Consider the following 23,269-nt stretch of genomic DNA (forward strand, 5'->3'; position numbering starts at 1 on the left):
TAGATAGATAGATAGATAGATAGATAGATAGATAGATAGATAGATAGGTAGAATGATAGCTAGATAGAGATAGACAGTCTCACAGAATCTCAGAATTTCTAACCTCTACCTGAAGAAGAATTTCTTCTATATCATACTTAATAGTGGTGAACCAGCATAAGAACCTCCAGTGAAACAGTGCCCACTCTACCCCAAGGCAGCACTCCCCCTTTCAAATAGCTCTAATTGTTAGGAAGTATTTCTTTATATCAAACCTGCATTTGCCTCCTAGCAGTTTCTACCCAGTACTTCTAATTTCTACTCTTTAAGGCAGAACAAAACAAGTTCAACAACAAGCCCAGATAATCTTCGTCTCAAGATTTGAAGTCTACTATCGTGGGCTCCTCAAAGACTTCTCTTTTCCAGGTCAAACCTTCCCAATTCCTTCAACTGATAGTTAAATGACATGAAGCACATGCTCTTTACAATCCTAGTTGCCCTCCTCTGGGCAATGCCCTTCCTAAAACATAATACCCAGAATTGAACACAATACCTCATATATGTTCTGATTAGGGTAAAGTACAATGGAAAAATCACCTTTTTGTTCCTGGAAGTTTTGCAAATCTTTATTCAGTCTAAGATTGCATTAGCATTTTTGGCTCTCATACTGTACTAAAAAATAATTATGTGAAATGACCATATTAAAAGTCGCTGGGAAAGCATTTTAAAACATTTTTTCCATTCAAATAAATGTTTTATTCATTTTCATCATCACTGCTCTCTTCTTTATGAGTTTCTTTTGTTCTCTTTTCCCCAAACTTCCCAAAAGAGTATCTCATTCCTGCCTCCCTGCTGTTTATCATTTAAGCTAGTTAATAACTGCCCTTTTTAAATTAGTTGCATCTTAAATCACTACTGATAGATTTTTTTTTTCTGGTAGTCTGTGTTTTTACAACCCAAATAAAAATATAGTACAACCTCCTTGAAAAGGAATAATAATTCATGGGACTGCCACATTCAAAGGAGTATGTGATCCTTTAAGGAAAACTACAAAAGTACAGTTAAGTTCCTTGTAGCCCTGAGGTCTAATCTATCTATCATCTGATATCTGTCTTTCTATCATTTAATATCTGTCTGTCATCTATCATCTAATATCTTTTTGTTGCTAACATTGTTCAGTCATTTTTGAGTTGTGTCTGACTCTTTGTGACCCCATTTGGCAATTTCTTAGCAAAGATACCGTAGTGGTTTGTCATTTCCTTCTTCAGCTCATTTCACAGATTAGAAAACTCAAGCAAACAGGGTTAAATGACTTGCCCAGGGTCACACAGCTAATAAGTGTCTGAGGCCAAATTTGAATATAGGTCTTTCTGACTCCAGATCTGGTGCTCCATCTACTACACCACCCAATTGCCTCTCATCTAATATCTATTATCTAATATTTGTCATCTATCTGTCATCTATCTATTATCTACTATGTCTATCTTTTTTTCCTTTTTTGCTCTACCTAGATATCAATATCTCACATAAGAATTATTTATATATTCGTGCACAAATGACAAATACATCTATATAATGTATAAAAATGAATCCATATGTATGTATATATCATATACAATTTATATTTTTCCTTTCAGGGAAAGGAAAGCCTTTATCGGAGAGTGCCATATTCATACTAGTAATCTTAAATTACAGTTTCTCTCTAATTATAGCAATGTCTTTTGTGCGGGGTCATTGAGTTTTTTGTTTTGTTTTGTTTTGTTTTAGAGGGAAGGAGGTCCATTCCTGTTATTTCTTCCATTATTCAAAACCTCATTCAGGTCTACAACTCATGTGTAATTTATAGTCTTATCAAGAGTGGTCTGAGCACTCAGAAGCTAAGTGATTTTCCCAGGGTCACATAACTGGTGTTTCAGAAGCAGAATTTGAAGTGTTCCTGATTCTAAGACTCATCCTTTATCAATTATTCCATGCTGTCTCCCAACAAACTCTTTTTAAATAAGAATGTTAAAATGGATTATTCAAAGATTTTTGAAAAATCCAGGTTTTGAGTGGAGAAAAAACAGGGACAAATGGAGGAAATGTAGCCTATATTTAAGCATTATGGTATTATTTTACAATGTCCTTCCTTAAACCCCTCTTCTGTGTTGCACCTAAGACAAGGTGCTTACTTGTCTATGTCTATCCCAGATTAATTGGCACCATTTTTTGTCTATTTTAATGGAGTAGAGGTTAGAGAGCTGAAATATCAAGGTTAAATCCTGTACTTTGTCAGTTAAACTTGAGGTGAAATGTGGTGACTTGGGAATTCTTAGAAGAAGGTATAAAAATAGAGATCTAGTCAATAAAGAATTTCTTAGTGCAATAGTTCAGGTCAGCTATTACCATAAAATATATTAATTTCTCTGGAAATGGGAACTATGAGACATTATTGGATGTTTATAGAAGAGACTCCTAGGAGCAGCTTTGTTCAACGTCAAGTAAAGAGTCAATTTGGCTTAAAAGAGGCAGGGAGTTTTCCTTATTTTGTGTTCCAAAATAATTTGTTTTTTTGTGAATTTGAGAAGGTAAGAAATGCAGTTTTGAATGTGTGGCCGGTTAGGTAAGATTATGTATGTTCAGACCTAGCCTCCTTTTCAGGGACCCTGAATCTCCATTGTGTTGTGGGAACAGGGGAAGGGGGGAGAGAGAAACATAGAGAGAGAAACAGGGATTGAAATAATATCCAAAGGATTACATAGAGATGAAATGGATCATGGATGCAAGTAGAGAAGGGATGGTCTTGGTAAGGAGAGAGTCACCCCTTTCTCAGGGATAAGAGCAAGGGAGATGAGAATGGGGACCATAGTGGGAAGACACTACATTGTGGAGTAGGAAAGATGAAGAAGCTCACAGTAGATGGCCTCTGTTGAAATAAAGTAAGGAAAGAATAGCTCAAAAGGCTTGAAGAGAGAAGATTTAGAATAGTCTCTATGGGTGAGATTAGATTTTAGGCAGAGAAAAATAAGGGATCAGTAATTTTTCTGGCATTGGACACAGAGAAAAATAAAGTAAAAAGGAAACTTGGGAAGAATTCTGAAATGTGGGTCTTCTTTTACCTCTTTAGGAAACTTCCCAATCAAAAGTGCTATTCAAACATTTGAGTAGTTGAGGATAATGGTTAAGAAACAGCAAAGCTGCTTCTTTGTCATACATGCCAAAAACATCCTTTTAACAGAATACATATGTCATAACTCTAATTCTTCTTTTACTTTCCTTTTAGAATATGGAACCTAGTCTGACCCAAGTGATATGTTTTAACCCTTCTCATTACCTTGGTTGCTATTAATGTGATACAACCCTCTGGAAACTGTATTCAATTATGACCTTCCTATTCTTGAAAATGATGGGCTACAGAACATTTAATCAGAGCTCTTGGTTGGAAATCTCACTAGAAATGGCCAAATGGTAGATTCTCTGAAGAATCTTCAGAATATATACTGAATATCACAGAAAGACAGAAGTTCACAAGGAAAAAATTAAAACCCAGGGGAAAGGGAAAGTAACTAGATATCAGTAAATGTGTCAATACAATCATAGGGGTCCCAATAAATTAAACTCACCTACCCTTGGAACCAAGAAGTTTACCTGTTTTATCAAATGTCTTTTAGATGTATCACAATTTTTTTTTTGCCATTTAGCAAGTGCAGTGGTTAGAAACTAACAAATACTTCACAAAAAGAGATTTAAGAGATTTTTCTACCTTCATGGGATGGGGCCTGTGACATAACCTTAGCATTACTAAGACTGATAACCTCACTTTATTTCTTTATGTTCATATATCAAGTGATTTTCATATTTGAAAATGGAAGGGAGAGAATATACTTGATAGAAATCCTATCTACACATATGCTTCATACCACTTTCGACACATCCATTTTTTAGACTTATGGATATTTAAAATGTAGCTTTTTTAATAACATCAAATGCTTTCAAAGATTGATCATTCAGTGGCATTTCTTCCTTTGCCTTTTGGTGATTTCAGCCTTCCCTGTGGTATGTGTTGATGAAAAGTCATGTAATATATTGAGTCTTCACCGAAATTTATTGTCCTTTTTTAAAGTGACACATATAAATATCCTAAATGAAATGTTGGCACCACCATCAGAGTACTAAAATATGTCATCATTTCTCTCCAGCAAATTCATATTTTACGTGTGTGTGATGTGATATTCAGGCTTAATAAATACACGATAAGGAGAAACGTAAATGCCAACAGGCTTCATTGAGCACTTTCATTAAATGGCTGCACTGCACAGAAAGGCATCTTAAACATGAGACACTGTAAACCCTGTGCACCAACATTATGTCATTATATATACCTAAATGATTTATATTTACAAAAATGTATTTGCTTACAAAGCAGACTAACAGCATCATCCAGATTCTCTCAAATACCAAAAAAAAAAAGGGCTTCTTATCTGTGGATTAAATAATATATGATGTGTGCTAGCTAGAACTAGAAAAAAATGACTTTTCTTTCCATTTCTGGTTACATTACTACATTTTTTATAATTCCTTCCCATTTATTAAAGAAATTTACCCAGGGAACTTATGGTGTGGTATTTCAGTGGGGTGAGGAAAAAAGAAGGGTAGCTAACTGAGGGGTGTGGGTTCTGAAAACTAAGTGGACAAATGGGAGGTTCAGATTACCCAGAGAGTTCAGATGACTTCCAGCAGCCTAAAGTTGCCATATCTTTCCTTTGGGGCAGCTGCCTGGTTAACCCTGTAGATCCAATTATCTGGATTCTTTATAGATCTGGCACTGGATCATCCAGAGGACTCTCATCTCAGCACCCCACTGCACATCCTGTAATGTGGCATCTATACAGAGCACCTGGGGGAAGTGTAATGAGACGGTCTTTCTGGAACAGCTGTTTCAAGCCCTGTGCATTCCCAATTCCCTAGAGTCAGGCTGACAAGAAAAAAAGTGATTTCAAGCCAAGTGTTTGAGTTTTCTTCCCACTGACTTGCCTTTAGAGATTCATCCTGCCCATTCCTTTGTATAAATCACACTGATAATACTCTTTTTCCCCCTTTAAGAGCCTATGTCCCTCTGGGTGCAAAGCTCCTACTGACTTTAATTGGACTTCACCATGTGAGTTTGAAGACACACACCAGGAGAACCGGTCACTGTGGCCCAAGTGGCCTTCAGATGAAAGCCATGACTGTATATGACTTCAAAAGTATTATTGTTTAATATTCATGAAACTACATACAAATGGAAGACAGGAATTATCAGTAACATAAATTTCATAATAATGTTGGGTGGGTAAAATGTTTGGCAAGATCTTTTGTCAAGGGGGAAGCTTATTAAAACTCAAGTGTTTTGCTTTTTTTTTTTTACACATTTTATGCTTTTTTTGGTCCAGGCCTAGTATTTCATTGATATATGGAACCCCTGGCAAGGGCACTCCCTCTATCAATATGAATTAGCAACTCCTCTACAAATATAGTCTTAAAGAGTTGCCTGAAGCAAGAAGAGATTAAGTTATTTGCCCAAAATCACATAATCAGGATATGTAAAAGGAAAGATTTTAATTGTGGGTTTCCTTACTCAGAGGCTACAACTTTCTCTACTATGCATGCTTCCTCATTTATACTTTATAGACTAAAAACTGTCATTAATGAAAAAAGATCCTGTTGAAAATAGAAAATGTTGAGTATTCTAAAAAGCAAAGAGGATACTGTACTCTCAACCCTTCCTAGCAACACATAGCCAGAAAGACCACCATTGTAGTTCCTTAGCAAGCATAAGAATCTTCAAAAACTTATTTTGCCCACTTCTGGTCAGAGCAAATTTCCTTCTTTAAATGAATTTCTCCTTAACCCTCCCAATAAGACACCACACACACACACACACACACACACACACACACACACACACACACACACAATTAGATCAAGATTTAAATGAATGTTATGATTTTTAAAGCTTCCCACTATAGCATTTCAGTTTCTCCTTGAGAGAGGCCTTGAGAGTATAAAGCTATTTGCTAGCTCCTTTTGATCTTCATTACCTCTCTATTTTTCCAGTGCTTTTTTCAGGATCAAAGGAATGGACTCTGTCCAAAAAGAGAAATCCTTGCCTTTTTATGAAGAAAATTTCTTATTGTCTAAAGTGTTATATATGAAAGTATTGAGATGGGAGTAAAGTAGTTTTATTCCAGTCATTTGTATAGGTTTCCCACCTCTGGATTCTTCTTTTTTATGCATAGCATATTCTTATTTGTGTTTAAAGTTGTTTTTGTGTGTAGAACCATAATATCATAGATTAGGAGCTGGAAAAGACATTTGAGATCCTCTAGACCATCGCCTTACTTTACATATGAGGAAACTGAGACCCAGAAAGCCTGAGTGACTTTATACAGGTAATACATGGCAAAGCTAATATTTCCACCAATGCCCTTTGACTCCAAGTCCAACAGAAATTCCAAAGCAACAACCAATCACTGTCTTTATTAAAGTGCCTAGTATGTTCCAAGTGCTTTACTACATGTCAGAGATGCAATTACAATACCAAGAATGAAATAATCCTATTTGCAAGGAACTCACATTTTAACAGAGAAAACCATGAGTACAAGTGCAATCAAATCTAGGATAAATATAAAGATATTAAATGCAAAGTGCATCAGTACAAGGTAGATTGAGAGGGAAGGCACCAGTAGAGAATGAGGAATAACTTCAAATAGAAAGTAGAACTTGAGATGTATCTTGAAGGAAGAGAGGGATTCTATAAAGCAGAGATGAGGAGTTCATTACTGGCATTTGAAACAGCTAATGCAATAGCAATAAGATGGCCAATGATGAACTGTCCTATGTGAGGAACAGAAAGAAGACTGGTTTGGCTGGATTACATATGCAGGAGGGGAAATAACAAGGCGGCTGGAAAAATAGGTTGCTATAAGATTATACAGGTCTTTGAAAACTAGCCTTATGATAAAAGTATATTATTTTATTCCTGACACAATACAAATTCCCCAGAGGTTTTTTTCTTCTTTTTGTTGTTGTTATTGGTTTGGTTTTTGGGGAGGGGTAAGAGAGTGACACAATCAGGCCTACACTTCAGAAAAATCCATTTGGTTACAATCTAAAGAATAGATGAAAATGATGAGAGACTCAAGGTAGAGAAACCAATTAAGAAGAGAGGTGAGATGTGAAGATATAGTGAAACAGTGAACTCTGTCAAGAGAGAGAGAAGGGGCTGTATGTGTAATATATTGTGGCAATAGAGAGAAGTTGCAAGATTTAGCAACTGGATATATGAGCAGAGGGAGACTGAGAAGTCTATGATAATACAAAGGTTATATACTTGGGAAACTTAAAGAATGGTAGCATATGACCAAAATAAGGAATATTGGGTAGGTCTTCAGTGAAGGTCAAGAGTTCTGTTTCTGACATGTTAAATTGGATATGTCTCTGAGACATCCAGTTTGAAATAGCCAAAAGGCAATTAGATAAGCAGGATTGAAGCTCAGGGGAAAGACTTGGGCTGGATTTTCAGATCTGGGAGTTATTAGCATAGAAATAATTAAATCCATGGGAACTGATGAGAGAACTTAGAGTAGGAGGTTAAGGACACTCATAATACAGAGTGTAATTGACTAGATATAGGATCAAGATGGGAGGAGGGAAGTGCAAAATGAGCAGAGTAAATGGTCTGAGAAAGTATGGAGAAGTAGAGAAATTAAAGGGCTTGATGAGGGCAAAGAATGGACACAGAAGGGATATGGTATAAGTGATAATGGAATGATAGTATATCATGGTCAGATAGAGGAATATCAGAATTTTTAATTAAGTAGAACACTTGTGCATCATGATCCAGTATGTGACCATGCCTATGTATGACTCTTAATAGAAAGGACAGATCACAAGCTATAAATAGATTGGGGAATTGGGAGGCTAGGGAGTTTGAGGGAGTATCCAAATGGATGGTAAAGTACCTTAGTGTAAGAACTAGAGTTGGGGAGGAAAGGAAGATTGGGAGGCAGGTCCTGAACTTCTTGAAAAAAGAGAGAGGATGTCCAAAGGCGTCACATAAAACAGCTAACATGATTCAAATTGAATGTAAATTTGTGATCTACTTAGCTTCAGAGGGAAAAAAAATGACTGAGTGATCACGTCAAAGGAAGAGTCTGTAAGTGGCAGTTGGAAGTAATGGGCATTGTAAGATATTTGATTACAGAAACTTCTAGTATCTCCCATTCACTGAATGGATAAATGGATGGATGGATGGATGGATGGATGGATGGATGGATGGATGGATGGATGGATGGATGGATGGATGGATAGATGGATGGATGGATGGATTCTTGGGTGGATGGATTCTTCGATGGATGGATTCTTCGATGGATATTAAAGTCAGGACAATAATACTAGGCATTTTTATTGAAGTCAAAGGTGCTATATTCTAAAATCACTGGACATACCACATATAAATATTTGAAAGGAAAGGATTTGAGAAAATTAATAAATTTCAAAAAGGGTAAAAATTCCATTTATATCAATATCAAGCAATAATTTGGGCTGCAGTCTACATAACGACCCAGGAGTTATCAGTATCAGAGTATCTCACACTAGCATTTCTTGCTTTGTGTGTTTGCTTAAAAGATGAACAAACAATGGACATTGATGGAATATCACAGTGGTGATTTACAGGAGGAAATAAGTTTCATTATGACAGTTTTATATTAATATAATAAATACAGGATAGATACACCTAGACTTCAGGCAAATGGCCACTTGGTGTTTAATTTAGTTCTGCATTTGGAAGCATATTCATAAACCAAACATAATTACAAGGTATGGAAAAGTTTCAAACACTATATTTATCAAAGTGACCTAATTGAAAATTGTTAATCCCAGATTCCAAAAGCAAACCCAGGTGCCACAGGTGTGCATGCCAAGATCAAAGTAATGGATATTTATACCTTTAAGATATAAAATATTTCATTGTATATTGCTGTGATGGATTTTAGGGAAATAAATGACTCACTGCCATTGCACTCTTTTGGGAAATCATTTAAACATATGAGAGACTAAAGTCTTTTGAAAGTCTAATCATTGCTTGGAAGACTGACAAATAAAGATTGTGACACTTCTTTTTGTCAAAAATGATTTCATTTCAAAATTATTAATATATAAGACTGCTTTCTAGAGGAAGTAATAAGAATTTTAACCAGTACTACAGTGGAAAAAAGAGAAACTATCTCCCCTGGAAGAGTAAATGACTTTGTAAAAATTTTCTTTGCTCATTGATGATACACATGTAAGATACTGATTATCATTACTAAGAAACATAATTTGTACTTGTTAATAATTATCAATGAAAATTGAAATGAATGAAAACCTTGAGAAGGATAACTCTGAAGAGATTAAATATATTCCTCTTGTTCAAGGGCAGTTGACATGGAGAAAAGTAGGTGGTGTAGAAAACTGAACTTGGTATCAGGAAGACCTTTGTTTAAATTCTTCAGACAGATACTAGATGTTTGATCCTGGGCAAGCACTCTCAGTCTCCATTTCCTCTTATGATAAATGCCAATAAACACCTTCCTCAGGATTGTTTTGATGATCAAGTGAAATAGCATATGGAAAACACTTTGCAAACCTTAAAGCATTATATAAACTAATTGTTATTATTATTGATTTCTTAAGGAATTGGAACAAAATATTGGTAGACCCACTAACTTTCAAGTTGCCAAGTTCAAAGAAGTATATAAAGACTCAGGAAGGAATAATAGACCACGAATGTTTAATATTGGGGAGGGAAAAAAAGAGATTTGCCAAAAGTCTTGAGGATAGGGAATTGCACCATATTTCAGTGTTGGCTCCTGTTTTCAGCTGCTCTGTGTGGGATACATAATGGTCCCTTAGCTGAATTCAGTATTTTTGCAGCCCACTGCCTCCTGGCAAAATGAGTCCCCTATGCTTGAAAGTAAAATCTAACAGCTCTGAAAAAAAGTGAAGCTCCAGAAAAAGAAATGAAAATGATAGTTCTATTAGGTTCTAGCCCCTAGGAAAATGCTGGGATAGATAATTTGAAAGTGAATGTATAACCTCTAATGAAGACCAGTTACTAGGAAATAACAAGATTTGGGGCTGAAAGGGATAGAGGCTTCCTCCTCATGTATCTCATCATTTTATATTTGAGGGACTTTATATGTCAAACTGATATGTAGAGTGAGTGCCCTATCTGGTGGAGATCCAAGTGACAAGACACCTGACAAATGGAGCAAAGATGAGCTCAGATGATTCTGCCAACCAAAAATTACATTGTAGTAACCCAAGTCACCATTCTTTCTTCATGGAGACAAGAGATAATACTAGGGAAAAGAACTGGGTGATCCATCCATGTTCCACATATTTATACATAATTCTTTGAGAAAGAAATAACAAAAAATCCTAAAAGGCAAAAAAAAATTTAGGGAAGGTTAGGTGGCACAGTGAATAGAGAACCATTTCTGGAGTCAGGAGGACCTGAGTTCAAATCCAAACTCATACACTTAACACAAAAAACTAGCCGTGTGACCTTGGGCAATTCACTTAACCCCAATTGCCCTCCAAAAAGCAAAAAATAATAATAATAATAACAAAAAAATTTAGAAAAGTATTGATTGGTAATGATACCCCATGAGCATTTGATCATAACTCTCATCTTTGTGCCATGGGTGGCCCACAGCATGAGGCAATGAAATGAGCACTAGATTCACAGTCAGAAAAGTCAGTTTGAGTCTTGACCTTGACACTTACTAGCTCTGGGACTCTAAGCAAATCACATAAGTTTGGTTAGCCTTAGATTATTCCTTTGTAATTTGAGGGTTAGATGAGGATGTGAAGTGAAATAAAGGGCAGATAAGTGGTACAGTGGATGGAGACTGGGCTTGGAATCAGGAAGACTCATCTCATGAATTCAAATCCAGTCCTAGACACTAGCTGTGTGACCCTGGGCAAGTCACTTAATATCGGTTGTATCACTTTCCTCATCTACAAAATGAGCTGGAGAAGGAAGTGGCAAACCACTCTAGTATCTTTGCCAAGAAAACCCCAAATGGGGTCACAAAGGGTCAGATGTGAACGAAAATGACCGAACAACAAAAAGTTCTGGAAAAGCATTATAACATAATGGAAAGCAGAGTCACCTAAGAGTCAGAAGAAAAAAAACTGGCTTCAAGTTCTGTTTCTGACACATGGTAGCTGTGTGACCTTGGACAAGTCACTTAACCTCTAACTGCCTTCAGGAAAATCTATAAGGCCATAAATTATAGGTGAATTACCAATCTGCATTGGTACAAGAAATTTACAACCTGGGAGTTCTCTATTCTGATGATATCAAAGATCTAGCTCAGTGGCATTAAACTCAAATAGAAATAAAGGTCACTAATTTATACATAGGGATTCCTGTGGACTGTATATTGACTAATTTTAAAATGTAGTATTATGGACATATTCTTTATTTTTTATTTATTTTATTAAACATTTCCCAATTACATTTTAATTTGGTTTAGGCAGTACTCAGGAGTATTGTGGGCCTCCATGTTCGACGTCTTTGACTCTAGATAACACTTGTACTCCTACCTCACAGGCTTATCCTGAAAGTTCATTTTAATCAATAAAATACTACAAAGGAGTACAGATTCCCTTTAGACTGCTAGTTCCTTGAGAGCAGAGACTATTTTTGTCATTGTTTTTTGTTTTTACCTTTCTTTGTATTACCAGAATTTAGCATATCATAGGTGCTTTAATAAATGATAGTTCCCTGAGTGACATAAACATGTGCTATGATGATTTCCTAAGTTAGAATGCAATGTTTTCGGATTCATACTTACCAGCAACAAGGAACACAGTCGTGGTAGTTCTCAGTTCCACTCAGCCCCAGCTGGTAGGGCCCTTAGAGGCCTTAGTACAGCCCACACTTGACCAATAATCCTTCCTACAACATCCAGAGTGAGTCATCATACACCCACTCTATCCTACATACAGTTTATTTTACTCTTGGATAGTTCAAATTGTTACTTTTTCCTTACACTGAAACTAAATTTCCATCTCTGCAACTTCTGAATTAGTTCTATTTCTTCCCTCTGGAACCAATCTGAGTAATCCTAATCCTTCTTATACATGGCAACCCTTTAAGTATTTGAATGTGGACCTATCATTTCCTCTCAAAGTCTTCTCACCTCTAGGCCAAACAGTCTGAGTTCCTTCAGATGAACCTCAGAGTATCAAGTGAGACCTTTCACCATCCTGGTGGCCTATTCTGAATATTCTTCATCTTATAAATTTTCCCACTAAAGGGTGGCATCCAGAACTGAACAAAACTTTTCAGGTTTGGTCTGACAAAGGCAAAGAATAGCAGGACTCTTACCTTGCTCATTATAAGCTCCATATCATTGGCATAACCATCAAGAAACCAGGACCCCACAGAGGCATCTAGGTTAGTATGGTGGAAAGAATACTGCTAGACTTGGAGTTAGGAAGCCCTGAGTTCAAATCCGGCCTTAGACACTCGTGAGCCTGAAAAAGTTGCTTGACCTCTCTCAACCCCAGTTTCCTCCTCTTTAAATGAGAAGAATAATAGCACTTCCCCCACAGGATTGTTGTGAGGATCAAATAAGATAATATATGTAAGGTGCTTTGCAAATCTTAAAGAGCTATGCAAGTGCTCTAAAGTAATCATGGGGTAGTAATGATAATGGATACATCATTATTATTGTCATTATTTTATTATTATTACCTTTCACGTTTCAGGGAAGCACAAAAGCATGGTGGTAGTGGAGTTTTCTTTTTATCTCCCTTTTTTCATCATTGTACAGAATTCCCAGTACAGAAACTATCTCCCAACCAATACAGGTCAATAAGTCATCTATAGGTTACAATCAGAAATTTGGTCCCAGAATTAAAATGTGAGGTAGGTCAAAGGCAAAAATGTAATGTATTCCAAGTCTCAGTGACTCTCTCTCTCTCTCTCTCTCTCTCTCTCTCTCTCTCTCTCCTTCCCTCTCTCCTTCCCTCTTCCCTTCTCCCTTCTACTTCCCTCCCTCCCTCGATTTCTATCTGTATCTCTCTCTAGCTCTCTCTTTCTACCTTTCTATATCTATCTAGCTCTCTCTCTGTCTCTAGCTTTCTATCCATCTCTCTCTCTCTCTCTAGGTTTCTCTCTCTCTCCCCTCTCTTTCCCTACTCCCCCTGTTATTCCATGATGCCTCTCATTTAATCTTATTTTACATGGAAAAAATGAAAAACCCCATATCAGCTTCTAAAAGCAGGAAGCTCTTAAAAGTGAAGCATGGTCACGGGGACCTGCAATATCATAAGCAGGGAAGGAAAAGGATTAAAGATCCCTTCGTCACAGTAAAGAGAGAAGTGTGGCAAACCTCAACTGCAGCAAATTGTTCTTCTGTAGAAAAGCACATTTTAGAGAACAGAAAGATTTTACATATTCTGCTGACCTTAGTTCTTTGGTTTCTGAATGCCCCCTTTCCACCTTGATTTTATTTTCTCTGGCTGTCACCAGACTTTTCTTTTTTTATTTATAGATGCCTGACATAGACTATTTCTTTTTTATCAAAAAGCAAACTTTCCCCCCCAATTACAGAGTACATGGTGCAACTTGTTTGAAATGGTAGATGTTAACTGATTTTCTAAACCTTACAGAAGGTGTTATAACTTCATTGTTACTCTTGGTTGGAAAGAGGCAACTACAGATAGATGAAAAGGACTTCAAAGTGGGAGGGGATGCTGAGTGATAACTGGAGATAGAGACTTCAAAAGTGGCAATGGTGAACAAGGAGTAGGCTGATCCCTTCTTCCATGGTTTAATAATAAGAAAAAATATCCATTACCAATGAGAATGAACAGAAATGACGTCTTCAGGGGAAAGCCAGGTTTGCATGACCACCTGAAAAGGAAGGAGCTTAAGGGGTGAGATCTATAATGGAGAGTATAATAATGACAGAATGGTTTTCTAATAGGCACATTTAAAGGTAGGGAGCTGGTGTGAGGTGGACAGAGTACTGGGCCAAGAGGCAGGAAGATTCATCTTCCTGAGTTCAAATCTGGCCTTAGACACTTACTAGCTGTGTGACCCTCGTCAAGTCATATAACCTTGTTTGCCTTAGTTTCCTCATCTGTTAAATGAGTTGGAAAATGGAATGGCAAACCACTCGAGGGTCTTTGCCAAGAACATCCTAAGTAGGGTCACAAAGAGTCACAACTGAAACACAGAAGGTGGGGGTGGGGGATGAATTAGCTAGGAATAATAGTACAGGGAGAAGTAGCAAAGGGAAGGAATTTTTACCTTGATGGATAATAACTGAAACCCAGGGTTTAGAGAAGCAGAAGGTAGAAATTTGCTAATGGGAGGAAAGAAGAATTTTTTAAAGAGTATTTAGCAAATCACTCTATCTCTACAGAAAAATCCTTTAAGGATCAAAATACAGAATCACATCAGCACAGGATATAGGCCTGGATGGGATTTTAGAGGTCATCTAGTCCAGGTCTCTCATTTTGCAGGTCAGGAAACTGAGTCTTAACAGAGAAGTTATTGACTTACTCAAAATCAAAGCAGTAGTGACATTGCCACATTTTAAACCCCAGGACTCTGACTGGAATGGTAGTGCTTATCCCACTACCCTACCTTAAAAGGATATAAGGAAACTAAGCAAGAGAAGGCAACCATGAAACATGGGAAAGGGGTAGGTACAAACTGAGACAGAAAAAGGGTAACCTAGGAAGAGACAGTATATAAAAATGTATGAGAAAAAGAGTAGAAGTGGAAGTAAAAGAGAAAGAAACTAGGCCACATTTATTGCCTTTGGACACTAGTAAAGAGAAATGATTTCTGCTTAATTCTGTTTTTTTTTTAATTGACAAGCCTTTTTTAGAAATTGAGCAGGCATTTTAAAACAACAAAATATAGACCCATACCTTAGAAACCCTTAAGAACCAGCCTTTAAGATGTATTTGCATTACCCCTTATTAGAATTATTTGTAATACTTTTAAATTTATTTTTTTGTGCTTTTTCAAGGGGAGAAAGCAGGGCAATTGGGGTTAAATGACTTGCCCAAGGTCACACAACTAGTAAGTGTTAAGTGTCTGAGTCTGGATTTGAACTCAGTTCCTCCTGACTCCAGGGCCCGTGTTCTATTCACCAAGCCACCTAGCTGCCCCATGAATCATTTGGAATACTTTGGTAATATATGTAGGTTTGTTGTTGTTTTTAATCTAGGCATGAATTTCATAATTAAATAGAATTCCTATAGATAAATTCCTTCTATCATTGTAGACCATCATTTAATCTGAATTTACAATCAGTCCAAGGGGAGAGATTAAATGGCAGAGGGGGGTTTTCAACCCAAGTCTTCCTAACCATGGAGTTGGATTCATTCCACCATATTTTGTCTTAAGCTAATGTTAAGCCTAAAATAATTCATCAGAAATATTCTAACCAAATGGTCCTTTCTATAAACCTGCCGCTTGTCTCTTTAAAATTCTGATCTGTGCCTTCTCTAACAACAAAAGTCACTCAATTCACAATTAAATTTTGTAAAGAAAACTTTTTTTTACCACAGATCTTAAAGAGGCTTTAGAAATTAATCCTCCATGTAATCATATTAATAAAATTTCTTATAGTTGGCATTTTGGTGTCAAATCTGTTGAAAAGTCAAGTAGTGAAAATGAGCAATCAGAGATACTTTCTTTCCCCATTTCAATCAATATGTGCAGCCTTGTGCCTGCACTCATATTGCTTGGCGTTATTATGCCAGGAATGCATCACTGAATACACATTCACGCTAATGTAGTTGGTTTTGTTATTCTATGGAGTTATCAGTAATGTGAATATATTCTGAACTGGAATTCACTGAACTGAGGATAAACTGCTAAAATAAGGATGGTCTAAGTATAAACAACAGAACATCATGGTCTCGCCTACTTTAGGCATAAGTACATGTCATATGAAAACATAGATGTGAAATAAAACATTTCTCTGACAATGGGGAAGGGTATTTCTTCAAGGGATAAAGGAAACTATTAATCTTCATTTGACTTAGATAGAATAAACCTCATTTTTATGAGTCCATAAAAATCAGATAAAAGAAAAACGTAGCTCCAGACCAGTGTCTGAGTTGGATGTCATATATAGAGTACAATTTCAAAGAATAGTGAAGAAAGTTCTCTACTTTTTTGTCTTAAACACTCTTCAACCTTTCTTCAGCTATAAAAATAACAGGCACACACACATACACATACACTCACACTTTTGTCAAAATTTCTTTGTACTTCAGAACTCCAATCTACTTAAATTGTGGCAGTGAAATGACTAGTGGGTGAATTGATGGGAGGGGAAATAGCCTGAAATGTATTTGATTTGGGATTCTTGACTAGCTTGATGGCCAGATTTTCCTATAGGTAAGTGATCATTTTGATAGATGAGAGGCAAGATAGCTTAGTGATAGAGTTGGCCTTGGTATTAGGAAGAACTGGGTATTTCTGATATATATTACCTGTATGACACTGACAGGTCATTTAACATCTTGGTTTCCTGGATAATTATCAAAAACTGTATGATATAAGAGAGGTGCTGTTCTATGTTGATAAGAGGAAGTTTTTTTCACCAGGAATTCCCCAAATCAACAAAATCACATATATGATCTCTCTTTGCCCTTCCCATTCCCCACCACCACCACCACCACCACCACCAAAAAAGCAATCATATTTAGAACTAGATGGAGTCTTAGAAATCATCATTTTGCAGAAGAGGAAGCTGAGGCTCAGAGAAATTAAGAAATTTGCCCAAATTTACACAGTCAGTAGAACTTGAATTTCAACCCAGATCATCTGTATGTAAACCTAGTGTTCCATCCATCTAGGGCTTCTGAAACTTTTTCAACTCATGACCCCTTCAGCACTTATTAAACTGTGATGTTATGCCCCCACAGTTTAAGAAGTGCTACACCACATATACAAATATACTTAATAATCCTGAAACAATGACATCATAACTAATTCCAAAATTTCATTATGGTCATAGATATCACAATCATTGGTACCCACATTTAGAACTAAAAGAAATCTTAGAAGTCATTTAAGTCAAAGCCCTAAAATTACAGATGAAAAAAATGAGACCCAGAGAGGTTAAGGGACTTTTCCTAGTTCATACAGGTAGCAAGGAATATGTTATATCTACCAAATAGAATGTAAGCCCCTTGAGGGAAGGGAATGTCTTGATTTTTGTCTATGAATCCCCAACACTAAATATAGTGCCTGGTCCATAGAAAATGATAGTTAAAAAGTTTCCAGATAGATTAATTGGTTAAATGTCATTTTATTCAAATAGCATTTGAACCCAGGCCCCAACTCCAGATCAAGCCCTCTTTTCCACAGCATGTGATTTGAGTGTACAAAAATTTATAGTAAATCATAGCAATTAATTTTATTATGCCTTTTCATGATGCTTTCCCATGTATTTGGATTTTTATAATGAGACTATCAGTTTGGAAGAGCAGGCATTACTATCCTGGTTTTACAGATGATGTATTTAAAAGCGATGCAAGTACAATTTAAGTCCAAGGTGACATATGTCAATGGTGGATATGATATCAGGACCCAGGTCTTCTGGCTCCTGTATGTCTCTTCTCGCTGTTCTATATGCTAATTCCAACTAGTAGGGAAAAGAAAGGAAGGAAACAAGTGTTCCAGGCACTGTGCTTAACATTTTTACAAATATTATCTCATTTAATACTCACAGCAACCCTGAAAGGTTGATGCTATTATTATTCTCATTTTACAGCCTAAAAAAACTGAGGAAAAATTGAGGTTAAGTGACTTGCCCAGGGTCACACAGCTTTAAGTTACCAAAAACTGTATTTGAATTCAGGTCTTCCTAAATCCAGGCCCACTATTCATTCCACTATTCCACCAACATGCCTTTAACTTCCAACTAGCATCATAATTTGTTCTTTTACCTTCTAAATTAGAGACTTGACTGTGCATACAACATTTAATATTTCATCCATTTTTAAAGAGTTTTAAAGATAACCCTTGTCCTTATCCTCAAGTCACCTATTCTGCATTCCTTAAGATACATTGACCTCCTTTAACTCTATCCTGTTGTATGGTGGATATAAATCTGGACTTGAAGTTAGGCAGAAGTCATCTATCATTAAATGTCAAAAGCAGAACCTCCAGGCCTCTGCTTCATCCTGAGGATTTGTGGGATGAAACACTTAACCTCTAAGTGCCCTAGGCAACTCTTTAAGGCTAAAAGTTGAATTTAAATTCTTCATTAGTACAGTTGGCTTCCTGTTAGAAGTTCCTTACACTGATCCTACATCCTTACCAAAACAATAACAGCTCCATTCCCAAAGGAAAACAGCACTCTCCAGGAATACTCAATATTTCCATTCTTTCCTAACTCTATCATTAGACTTTTTCTTTTCCCTTACTAGAATGTTCTTTCCCGTGAACATTGGAAGAATGGGGTGCTGGAAAGTAGAAAAAGAGTCCCTTTGCCATTTTCAATGGAAGGAAAATTGTCGACTTTCTCCTTGGCCACATAGTCAAATCTGTTAGCATGATGAAGACTAGAAAAGAACAGGTCGAGTGACTTTGTAATCCTGACTGTTCCTCAACTACCTTCTGATAATCTGGGGGCCATACTTACGGAGGGAAATGGTAACAATAAAAGTCATCATCAATGGATTAAACATGCAAGTAGCAATTACTGAATAGAATCCCAGCTTTCCCTGATCGATCCAAGAAGGGAGAAATGTCCTCCCTACATATGACCCTCAATGGACATGGATTTTTTTCCTCGAGATCATGGAATCTCAAAGAACATGGTATGCTCATCCTCTAGATTTTAATTCAGGGTATTTGAATTTGCTTTAGTGGTTTGGCTCTTTGCCACATATAAACGAGTCACTTGACTTCTTTAGGTTGTAGAAACATCCCGAAATAATGAGATAATTAGAGTGGATGATCTCAAACTTCCCTCCAGCTCTAAGGCCTATGTTTCTTTAAATCATTTGTTCTAACCTATACCTAAACAGGAATCTCTTCCAATAACAGAGAACTCAATAGTTCCTGAGGTGGGCTATTCCAATTTTGATGACTCTAAAATTCTTAGGAAGGATATCCACATGATAGTCTTTCAAATGACATTAGCTATCATGTCTTGTCTTTTCTTCAGAGTAACATCACCCCCCATTCCTTTAACAATTTTTGTATTGCATGGAAAGGCCTCCAGCTTGTCAGTGTCCTTCCTTATAGGTAATGCCTAGAGTTGGACACAATGTTTCAGCTGTGGTCTAAGTAGGGCAAAACACAGTGAGACTATCAAATCCCTTGTTTGAGGCATTTTGCTTCTATTAATCAATGAAGCTTGAAATTGAATTAAAATAAATTAAAATTATCTGTTCTAGCCATCATATCATGTATATGACTCATATTAAATTTTTAATAAACACACACAAACACAAATGTCTACTTTATATACTCTGCTTTCTGGCTATGTCTTCCCCCATACTGTATTCAGCAATTAAGTAAGAGGGGAGAAGGATTGGACATGTGATTTACCAGTAACTTCAGAGGCAGAAAGAATCCTGTGCTACTCCACCAGACACTTCCAAGGTTAACATGGTTTCATTATTCAGCATTCTTCAGATCCAACCATTCAAACTGTTCTGAAGTCATCTATCTATTCCTTATCTCCATTTTGTCTGTGAGGGCATCATAAAGACTGTCAAATGCACAGAAGACCAGGTATATATGTCTATATCATTCCTCAGAACTAGCACTCTAGTAACTTCATGCAAAAAGAGTTTCCTTGATTAACTGTCTCAGAGATGACACCTATCTCCTTTCTAAAGGCTCTCCAACCCATCACTTTATTAATGTACTCAGGTATATTTCCAGAAGTCAAAGTCAAATTCCCTAGCTTATCATTTGAAAGATTCACTTCCTTCTTTCTTTTGGGGGGTATTGGAGACATTTGCCCATTTTCATTCTTTTGGCACTTTCCCTCTTCTCAATGATTTTTCATAGATTACTGACAACGTAGTAATCAAATGAGAAATTACTTCAGTGCTCTGGAAGGTAGTTCAATTGGGCATAATTACTTGAATTCATCAAGATCAACTAGATATTCCTTTGACCTGGGTTTCAGTTCCCTGTTTGTCATTTTTGTTCTAGAATTTTTAATCTGGTTATATTTTTCTCTTTATAGAAATAGAAGAAAATAGGAATTGAGTTCTGCCTTTTCTGCATGGTGAATAATTTACTCTTACTAGAAGCAATTGTCCTAATATTTTTTGATCTTCCTCCTCCCCTTAGCATAGTTTAAACCAAAGAACAACAACAATAAAAACTTTTTATTGTAAGTCTCTACTGATTCTGAGTTTTAGCGTTTCTGAAATTATTCTGAACAAGACCCTGCTGTGTGTTTTTTTTATGTTTATCTCAGTTACCTGCCATTTTCCATCTTCTATACTTTTCTTTTTGCTCTTTCTTCTTCCTTTCTTTTATCCTTTATTTCTTTCTCTCTTTCTTTGTTTTTTCTTTCCCTTGCTTTTTTTTGAGACTGACCTCCACACACCCCCAACTCTCCGAAGCTGGAAATGTAGCTTTTAATCAACAAGCCTCATCCCACTACTGATTGATATAGTATCTTTGACCTACTTTAGTTCTGACATGGGAAGGTTTGCCCTTCCTCAGACAACCTGTTGGTCAGTTATTCCCAGGTGTTCCCTGTATTGGTACTTGTCACAGAGCAGACACTCTTACGACCTAGTCTGCCACAATTCTGAAGTCATGAACCCAAGTAATCCATCCTCCTCAGTAGCAGGGACTACAGGCATGTGTCACAAAGCCTGGCTTGTAAATTTCTTTATAAAAATATAACTTGGCATACCTCCAGAAGACCTACGAACACATGTTATATACCTGCTGACAGAGAGAGAAGGGAAGGGGAGGAAATAAGTATTTTTAGGTGACTACTATGTCCCAGGCACTTTGCTAAGCGCTTTACAAATATTATCTCATTTGAAGAGATGGACTCAAGATTGAGAAAGAAACATATTTTTGGACGTGGTCACTATATGGATTCACTTTGCCTAGCTATGTTATGTTACAATTTTTTTTCTTTCAGTATTTTTTTAAGAGAGAGGTTTTAGCAATACTAATCTGCCATCTAAAAAGCCATTGCAATATTTTTAATGCACAGTAGAAAACAGAAGAAATTTCATAAGGGAGCACAGTTAAAAGCAAGACAATTTAAAAAGTAATATGCAGAATTTATTGTATACTTTTAAAAATATTTCCTGGAGATTTCTGGGGTTTTTGTAAAAATCCTATTTCTTGTTCTGCATTATGTGTTTGTAATAGTGTCATTTTGGTTTCAAAATTCAATTTAAAAATTTTTAAATCCAAAACAGAAACATGTTAATCAGTTACCTAAGCATCTGCATAAATCTCTTTGAACCTTGTATCCTTCTTATCCTTATCAGAATCATGTTCTTATCATCAGAATTTCATCCTTAAGATCATCCTCTTTATTGAGCCACTGTTCTTATTAAGATCTTAGACCACAAGATTCTAACTGTCCTTACTGGAATTCTTTGAACTCTCCATTTTCAAAAGCCAGGATATATGTTCCTTATCTATAAGAAACTATAAGATGTAGTGGTCATTTCCTTCCAAGTTCCCTATCCTTTCTATTTGGTCAACCATTTTCTTTTTTCTTATCAAATGCTTTATTAACTTCTAGTTTACATCATTCATTTCTGCGAGATTTCAAGTTAACAAATTTTCTCCCCCTTTTTCCCCTACCGACCACCCCAAAATAGTGATCCCACTGAATATCCCCTCCTCCAATCTGCTCTCTCCCATGTCTTCTCCCATACCCCCTCCGACTTTCCATTAGGGCACAGTGGATCTCTACAACCATTTTCTTTTTGTTTATTAGAATCAGATCCAGAAGTGTAGTTGTATTCACAATTTCTTCTACCCTTTTTAAGATTAAAATGATCATCAGAGGAGGTCTAGAATTTCTCGTATGTTTTTCTTTTAATTGAGAATGAGTGCCAGATAGTGGAAGTCCCTAATTATGACTCTGTTCTAGCTTTGTCATCTACTTCAGAAACTAACCATCCATTTCTTTCTCCTGGCATGGCAGTCTTTTCTATTCTTGGGACACAATATGTAGTTTTTCTTCATTTATCTTTACCCAAATAGTCTATTGACACAGTGCTTCTCCCTCTACTTTATGAATTTCCTTATAGAATAATATCTTTATTATATACAGTACTACTCACCTCTTCCTACTGGATCTCTAAATAGGTAATGGTATTGGGCTCTTATGGGAAATTGGCAGACACTAAAATAATATAAAAATATAAGGTGAGGGTTTTTTTTTATTACTAAGGGTATACTAATAAATGTTTAACAAACAGACTGAGGGATTATATAAACATATACTTTTAAGTTCAGTCTGCATTATTAATACTTTCTTAAGTCTGGAAAATCAACAAAACCATAAATCAAGTTCTAAATTTTAGTGAGTGCTAATTTCTTAGATTCAAATGCACACACTTGAAAATTTAACATCTGACTTTTAAGTCAGTGCTCTGGCACACCCCTGTGCATTACAATTGTGAGTCAAATCTTAGGAATATAGATATGCCTGCTCAAATTCTTTTGACTTATTTTCTTCCTAAAGTAATTCTTCCCATTCTTTTAAGTAATATTTCGCTCTTTCCAGATAAGCCAAAAAGTAGGATAGTAGTCTAACAGTTCTCTTACCTTACCTTCTAACAAGAATTAGCTGTTGTTCAGTTATTTTTCAGTCATGTCCAACTTTTCGTGACTCCATTTGGGGTTTTCTTTGCAAAAATACTGGAGTGGTTTGCCATTTCCTTCTCCAGCTCATTTGAGAGATGAGGAAACTGAGGCAAACAGGGTTAAGTGATTTGCCCAGGGTCACACAGGCTAGTAAGGGTCTGAGGTCAGAAGTAAATTTGGAAACATGAGTCTTCCTGACTCCAGCCTCAGCACTCTATTCACTACATCACCTAGCTGTTCTGTAACAGGGACACCAATCTCCATTTCCTACATGTGTCATTGCTATTTGGTGCTTAAAGAAATACAAATATAATGCAACCTCTACGCATAATGGAACTTCTCACATTCCATACTTACTAAAACTGAGATTCTTTGTTTTCTGTGGCTCTCTGTGATGCCTCTTCCAACTAATTG

Source organism: Petaurus breviceps, unplaced genomic scaffold, assembly GCF_028583685.1.
Source record: "Petaurus breviceps papuanus isolate PSGF00001 unplaced genomic scaffold, PetGlider_PUasm1.0 181, whole genome shotgun sequence".
Classification (NCBI taxonomy): Eukaryota; Metazoa; Chordata; class Mammalia; order Diprotodontia; family Petauridae; genus Petaurus; species Petaurus breviceps.